Below are 8,824 nucleotides of genomic sequence, written 5' to 3'. Positions count from 1 at the left end.
ATTATTTGCTCAGCATACAGGTTGAACAAGTATGGTGAAAGAATACTCTTGTTATATATCACTATAATTAAAGCAAGTTTTAGGTAGCTAAGTTGGAAAGAATGTTTTCTTTCCTATAAATTCTGGGGAAAGTCTAATAGATCCCAAACTAAGAAGATAGGTCCTAGATACCTCACCAAGTTATGCCTTATTCACATTGGCACAGGAGAACCAAGATGAGTTTAATTATATCATATAGAAGTATTATAACTGAAGAAACTTTAGGGAAAAGAACTGAAAATTAATACAGAAGATAGCAGCCTGATGAAAATCTTAAACAAGTCTAGACACCTCAGTTTTGGACAAAAACACATGAAATTTCATTACCCAACACACTGAATTTCTATTAATTGATACTGCTTATACCCTCAGGAACTAAGATAGATTACAAAAGAATGAATGTTTCTGCAAACTAAAATCATCAGCATTTGGAACTGAATTCATTTACTTGTAGAAAATAAAAATAAAATTTATTTCATGCCTCTTTATTTGTAGAATCAAATTCTATCTATCACTAATGCTATAAATCAACTAGTAATGTCATGTAAATAATGATCTTACATCCCATAAAGGAGGAAGATGACCTGGAAGAGAATGTGGCAATGACAATTATACCTGATATTGGAGAGTATTTTTTGTATATATAAATAATGTAAACATATGTTTCTTTGTTTGACCTTCTCACCAATATTTTGGGGTAAGGAAGGGCAGACCTTAAATTTCCCATAAAACATAGTATAAAATAATTGTACAACATGCAGTATTTTTTTCTATTTCACTAGCATAATAGAGATGTCAGCTTGAGGACTAAGGTGCGCCTGATTCAAGCCATGGTATTTTCTATAAGCTCATATGGATGTGAAAGCTGGACAGTGAATAAGGAAGATCATAGAAGAATCAATGCCTTTGAGTTGTGGTGTTGGAAGAGAATACTAAAAGTGCCATGGACTGCCAAAAGAACCAATAGATCTGTTTTGGAAGAAGTGCTGCCAGAGTGCTCCTTGGAGGCCAGGATGGCTAAGCTTCGTCTCTCATACTTGGACATATTGTCAGGAGAGAACAGTCACTGGAGAAGGATGTCATGCTGGGTAAGGTGGAGGGTCAGAGAAAAAGAGGAAGACCCCCAATGAGATGGATTGGCCAGGTGGCATCATTGATGGTGTCAAGTGAGGCAGTGGTAGTGAGGTTGGCCCAGGATTGGACATTGTTTCATTCTGCTGTGCATGGGGTTGCTATGAGATGGTTCTGACTTGATGGCACCTGACAACAACAACAATAACTTAGTTAAAGCAGTTAGAGGAAGTATAATTTGGAACATCCAACCATAATAAAAGGAGAGAGAAAAATGAAATTTCAAACAAATCTTTCACATAAGTAAAAATTTCTCTGATGAAACAACATGATTCCATCAAAGTACTTGAAGCACAGATTATTCTGCTTTCTGACAAGGATGTCGTAGCAAAGACTTTCACATGTAATGAGATATTAAACTAGATGACTTTTAAGGTCATTCTTAATTTTAAGATTTATTGTACCAAATAATAATTGTGAGATTGTATGTCAAGACAATTTTCTTGACCTAAAATGTAGGCTAACATAATGTCAACATCATTTCTGAAAATTAACTTAAAAATTAGAAACCAGGAAGTCAGATATTAATAACTTATGTTTCATTGTACCTTCTTGTCGGGGTCCAGTCTCGACAGAGGGTGGGCTTCACGAAGGAGGGATGTCTGGAGGTGAAAGAGAGACAATATAGAAACAAAGACACAGACAAACAAGTTTGATGTAAGCTGACAAGCAGGCTCCTTCTGCTGCAGACATTGCATGCAGAACTAGCCAAACTCCAGTCTTTTATTGTCAGAAAGAAGGAAATTGACACAAAAGAAAAAATGTAGTTAGTCATAAGAGACAGGACACAAGGTTATTCAGGTGATACAGGACATGATGATTCACAGATTTAATCTTAACATATTTTTCGAGTACATCATGATTTTCAAAATAATCTAAGATTCTTATTTCTATGAGAAAAGTTCAAGCAAGCAATTATAGATTATGTATTAACTCCCTGTTCCTGTTCTTCCTGAGTCATTTGAAGAAGCTTTTACTGGTTTGGCTACTAGGGGGAAGTTCAGTTTATTCTTGTACGTGGACATCAAGAGCTCATGTTTGTAGTTAAAGTTCAAACATGACTGAATAGTTAGATAAGAAGCAGTTCTGACATTCTTCCTAGGTGGCCACTGCCTGCTCCTCACAAAGATCTGTTCCCAAGACCTCATGCACTGCCAATCCCTTCAAGGCAGTGACATTTACAGTAGAGCCATTAAGAGAGGCAATGTGTACATTGCTATCATTGTTGTTGTTGTTATGTGCCATCGAGTCGGTTCCGACCCATAGCGACCCTGTACAGGGTTTCTGAGGGTGTAAATCTTTACGGGAGTAGAAAGCCTCATCTTTCTCCCGCGGAGCACCTGGTAGTTTCGAACCGCTGACCTTAAGGTTCGCAGCCCGATTCGTAACCACTACACTACCAGAGCTATCATTAGACACCAATTTCTCAGAAGCTACAATCACTGGAGTTAGAAGCATAAGGGACAAATATAGAACGAACAGTATAAGAACCAAAGAGAATTGTACAGAGGTAGCCAGCCAGTGAGCTCGCAAAAACCTATGAACCCAGGGCATCAGGAGATCACTTCCTCGGCCCTCAGGGTCCATGACTCGCAATTCTGAGGAGGGCCTTAAGGTTGGATTTTCATCCGTGTTGTTAAAGGGCCACAGCTTCTTAGTGCTTGCGTATGCTGTCGCTGGAACCTTCTAGTCCAAATATCCCATCTAATCAATGTATTTTCACTGCTGTTTTCCTTAGGCCTTTAAATCATCCCAATTCTTTCTATTCCCGGGATCTCTATAAAGTGCAAAAACTATTATTATTTTCAGGGATAATTGAAATGGCATTCGAATTATTTCTGTCCTTTCAATCTATTCTAATATTCATACAAATATTTTTTAAAGCAAGAATGATGTGTTAAAATGGAAATTTGATCATTTTTCTATTTATAAACTCAAAGAAATTCCATAACAGGATAATTTCCCAAATCTCTGTGCTGCTAGTTCTTCATATTAACACTCTGGCTTAATAGTTTGTAACATTTCCTTTAGTACTCAACATTTACCCACATTTAAGTCTTAACTGGAGACAATGTTGGTTCATTAACAGAATTATTATCATGCATGTTAATTAGATTAAGTTTCTAATCAATGAAGCACAAACACAGTCACTATTCATTAGTCAGTGGAAACATACAAGTGACTTTGATGCTGAATAGGTTTCAGTGAATATTCCAGATTAAGATGAACTAGAAAGAAAGGTCTGATGATTTGATCTCAACAATTAGTCAATGAACTCCCTATGGGTCATAAAGGTAAGACCTGTAACCAATTATGGATATGGTGAAGTGTGGGGGCAGCAATTCCTTCTATTGTGCACAGAGTCAACATGAATTGAGACAGAGTCAATGAAAGTTAACAAGAAGATGTATTGTCCTATTTCAGAATATGATAAGCTTTCTCTTACCTTTAGGTTTTGGCAGAGGGTATTTTCTCTGTCTATACCATTCACCTAAGGTGCTCTGGTAGTGTAGTGGTTATGAAAAAGGTTTCTAACCTCACAGTCAGCAGTTCAAAATTACCAACTGTTCTGTGGGAGAAAGATGAGGATTTCTGCTCCCGTAAAGATTTACAGTCTTGGAAACCCTGTATAGGGTCGCTATGAGTCGGAACTGACTCCACGGCACATAACAACAACAACAACATACCATTCATCTACCAATTTCCCCATATAAAGTATCATTTTACCTACAAAATCTTAGCTTGTTAATTCCAAAAGATGGTGAAAGCTTAAGAAGATTTTGATTTAGTAATTAATGTGGTTTCTGTCACAGTACCCTATCAGTCCATTTCTATTTAGTCAGTAGCAACAACAACAACAAAAAATTGTATTTGCCAAACAAAATGATCAAGTTAGTGGGAGAAAATATCTACTAATATTATCATCAATATTGATAAGAAAGAAATACCTGTGTAACATTCAGTTGAAGACATTTCCTCCTATTTTAAAAACGTTGCATCATTTTGTGGGAAAAAATGGCCTAAACTTAAATCCTCAGAAAATGATTGGTCCATGGTGCTAGAGTTATGTTAACCTATTCTGTACCATTATGTGTAAAATTATGATGGGGGAAAAAAATAAATAAAAACAGTGAAAATACAGGGATCCTTTTAGATAGGAAAAAGTTCTGTCAATGACAATACTTTCAGTGCATTTTAACTGAATGGAAATATATTCATTATTTTAACTGATATTACTTAAATTGTCAAACATCACTTTCCCAAGCAGAATCAAATGGGTAATTTCAAACTAAAAATGGAATGTAACACTGATCTGATGCTAGAAATATTGCTTAATCAATTTATTTCTATGCTTTCAAAAGTCAGTAAGTTCTACCATTTAAAAATTATTATTTCTAAATTAGCTAAGTAGAATGGCTTTTTATCTTACTGTGTGAACAAAACGAGGGCATAAATATGCAGACATAGATTTTTCTGTATTGATATTAATTTTTGATTAAATGGAAAATACTTATAAATGAGTCCATTGCCTGCCTCAGCTACAGTTAGAGTTCCACAGCAATGATACACATTTTAAATGTTTGAGTTCATCTTATATTGTCTAGTAAGAGATATTTGAGAAATTTATCTAAATATACATTACCTGACAGTGTTGCCATTGCTGTTAGGTGTTTTCAGTCTATAATAACTCATACATCACAAAAGGAAACACTGCCTAGTCCTGCACTAGCCTCAAAATTGATGGCTATTACTTTTCAGTCCATTGTTGCTGCCACTGTATTGATCCATCTCATTGGGACTCTTCCTCTTTCTCACAGACCCTCCACTCTGCCAAGCACGATGTTCTTTCTGCAAGCACTGATTCAGCACAGATTTGTTTGTTCTTATGGCAGTCCATAGCACTTTCAGTATTCTTCTCCAACACCATAATTCAAATACATCAATTCTTCTAGCATCTTCCTTATTCATTGCCCACATTTCATGAGAATGGGACATGATAGAAAATACCATGCTTGACTCAGGTATACCTTAGTCCTCAAACACATTTTTTGAGTTTTTAACATTTTAAAGAGTCCTTTGCAGTAGATTTGATTAGCACAATATGTTCTTTGAATTACTGACTGCTGCCTCATGAGTGCTGATTTTGGATCCAAGCAAATTACAGTCTTTGACAACTTCAATCTTTTCTCTATTTTTTAAGATATTAAGATATTATTTATTGGTCAATTTTGAAAATTTGTGTTTTCTTTACACTGAGGTGTAATCTAAACTGATGGTTGTAGTTTTTGAGTTTGTAGTCCTCTTCTTCAATAAGTACTTTAAGTCCTCTTCACTTACAGCAAGCAATGTTGTGTTATACGCATTACACAGGTTTTTAAGAATTCTTCTTCCTTTTCTCATGCCACATTTTTCTTGATTTCATCCAGTTTCTCAGATTACTAGCTCAGCATACAGATTGGATAAGGGTGGTGAAAGGACATAGCTGTGACACATACCTTTCTTGATTTTAAAAAGTTCAAGAGCAACGATGTCAGTTTGAGGACTACTGTGCACCTGACCCAAGACATGGTATTTTCAACAGCCTCTTCTGCATGAAAATGTTGGACAATGAAATAAGCAAGACTGTAGAAGAATTATGAATGGTGTTGGAAGAGAATACTAGAAGTACCACGAAGTATCAGAAGAAACATCTGTGTTGGAAGAAATACAGCCAGAATGGTCCTTAGAAGCAAGGATGATAAAACATCATCCCTCAGACTTCAGACATATTATCAGAAGGGACCAGTCCCCAGGAGACTGCATGCTTTGCAAAGTGGAGTGTCAGTAAAAAGAAAAAAAAAAGGATGATCCCTAATGAGATGGATTGTCACAGTGGCAACAGTAACAATTGTGAGGATGATGCAGGACCAGCCAGTGTTTCATTCTATTGTGCATAAGTTCACTGAGTTGAAACCGACTGGAGGGCACCTAACAACAGCAACGATTACCATGATACTTGAAATTTATGCCACTGGTATTTCGATGACCAGTAGGGTCACCTATGGTGGTCGAGTTTCAGTCATGTTTCCAGACTAAAACATACTAAGAAGAAGGACATGGGAGGATATTTCTGAGGAAATTGGACATTGAATAACAATAGAACATTGATAGGCACTCATCATTCCAAGATGAGTGCCTCAGGTTGGAAGGCACTCCGTATACAACTGCAGAAGAGTTGCCTTCTCAAAGTAGAGTTGACGTCAATGATGTGGATATAAAAACTTTCAGTACCTTCATTTGTGCTGCAGCATGACTCAAAATACTAATTTTAGTCCCTATAATATAGCACTTACTCTAGAACTCTAATAATACCACCTCTTTCATTTATCCTTCCAGAAAAATGGAAGACATAAATAATTCACTACTGTAAGTGAGCTTATAAATTCAGGTTTAGATTCCAGGCATTCATTGAATTCTGGTGTGGCATTATATGGTAAGCACTAGACCACAAGGCCGGTTTAAAGTGCAATATCAGCAGTTCAAATGCACCAGCCCCTGCTCATAAACAGTATACAGGATACTATGAGTCGGAACCAACTCAATGGCACTGAAAAACAACAACAAAAAATCAATTTTCCACATATACTTAGTTGCATGGTGATTAAAGTGCTTGATTACTAATAAAAATGTCAGTAGTTTAAACCTACCAACCAATCTATGGGATAGAGATGTGGCAGTATGCTTCCCCAAAAACATATAGCCTTGGGAAATCCAGTGTATAAGGGTGAGTCAAAAATTATCTATCTGCACTCTGGCTGTAGAATTTGTTTTAATCAATTTTTAGCAAAGACAAATATGAAATTTTTGACATAATCTCCCTTATTCATCTGTCAACAAGTTTTTGTTTTCCTTATTGAAATATATTTTAGGCTGAGTTTGTTGTTGTTAGGTGCCATTGAGTTGGTAATGATTCATAGCAACCCTATGCAAAACAGAATGAAATACTGCCCAGTCCTGGGTCAACTGTGAGACATAAATATACTGCTGTTGTCACTTTATCAGAGGTGAATCATCATACTTGAAAGGCTAATAAAAGTCTGACGCAGCAAAGATCAGGACTTTATGCAGGATGTTTTAACTCCTCCAAACACAGAATTTGCAGAGTGTCAACAGTGTGGGCTGAGGTGTGAACACACACACTGTCATACATGATCACAATATGATTGGTATGAATCCGAACCAACTCAATGGCACCTAACAACAACAACAAATGTTTTTTTACAAATGTATTTGCAGTGAACAAATCACTGATTTATAAAATTATATCATGCTATATCCAGTATCATTTCTATCACTAAGGCCATATTTTTCAACTACTGGTCCTTCCTCTTTATTTCCAACGTTTGCATTCTAATTGCCAGTAATTATTTATACAAATTGATTGCATGTGTGATCAATTTCATATTGAAGAAGTTAGTAGAATTCCCAAATTTCATCTTCACTGGCTTTAGTAGTTGGTGTGTAAAATTGAAGTATAATTGTATTACCTGGTCTTCTTTGTATATGGATATTATCATATTACAGACAACATTGTACTTCAAGACAGATTTCGATATGCTCTTTTTTAATTAAGAAAGCATCAGCATTTATCTTCAAATTGTCACACCCAGCATAGAATTGTCACACCCACCATATGATTGTAAGATTCAAAATGGCCAAAACCAGTTCATTTCAGCTCAAGAATGTCTAAGATGCCAATGTTTATACATCCCATCTCATTTTTGACAAGTTCTAATTTTCCTAGATTCATAATTCATGCATTCCATGTTCTGATTATTAATGGATGTTTAAAGTTGTTTCATTTCATTTTTACTCTATCCCCATCAACAAATGATGGACCCACAGTTTTACTCCATTTGAGTCATCACAGTCAACTCTACTTTGAGGATGCAGCTCTTCCCTAAATGCATTTTGGGTGCTTCCAATTTGAGAGGCTCATCACCCAGCACTATATCTGACAATATTCTGGTGCTCTTCATCATTTTTCAAAATTCAATATTCTGATTTTGATAGTGTTCCACTGCTATTTATAAATTTTAAATGACTAAATATTTAAAAATAATCAGTCTATCCTTCTTTCAAGACAATGTTTGTCTGGAAGCTCAGCTGAAACCTATCTACTGTGGGTTACCCTGCTGGTATAAAAAATACCCATGGTGTTGCTTCCAGAATCACAGCAATATACAAACCCCCACAGTATAACAAACTGACGGATGAGTGGTGCTTCCAATACTGATCCTTGAGTATCCCAGAATATGGTAAGCATCAGTTTTCCATCTCATGGTTGACTTTGAACTTTTTCTTAGTTGACAACTGAGGATGTATCCATTCCATACGCTCCCATTTACTCTCAGGCTCTTAGTGCTGAATCCTTATCTGGTCACTGATAATGATTTTTTTTTTTTTTTTTAAAGAAACTTTTGCCTTCCTCAAATATCAATCCATATTTTGTTTGCAAATCTGCAAATGCTACTATTTATGCTCTTATGTGAGTTTTATTGGTACCCATTTCACACAAACTTTTTGAATCCAAATGCATTATGAATTGTTTCATAGGCAGAGCCATTGCGGATTTGCACAAGATCTGTCACATAATCCATTGTCATTTATCTAT

At 35.9% G+C, this 8,824-nt stretch overlaps 1 pseudogene; it reads right to left on the bottom strand.

Moving 5' to 3' along the window:
• Positions 1-2,757, bottom strand: part of LOC102814293 — a 130,897-nt pseudogene extending 128,140 nt beyond the window's left edge.
• Between the last annotated feature and the right edge of the window lie 6,067 nt (positions 2,758-8,824).

Source organism: Chrysochloris asiatica, unplaced genomic scaffold (assembly GCF_000296735.1).
Source record: "Chrysochloris asiatica unplaced genomic scaffold, ChrAsi1.0 scaffold00269, whole genome shotgun sequence".
Lineage (NCBI taxonomy): Eukaryota > Metazoa > Chordata > Mammalia > Afrosoricida > Chrysochloridae > Chrysochloris > Chrysochloris asiatica.
The sequence above is the reverse complement of the archived record's forward strand: the minus strand, read 5'-3'. Positions and strand labels throughout refer to the sequence as shown.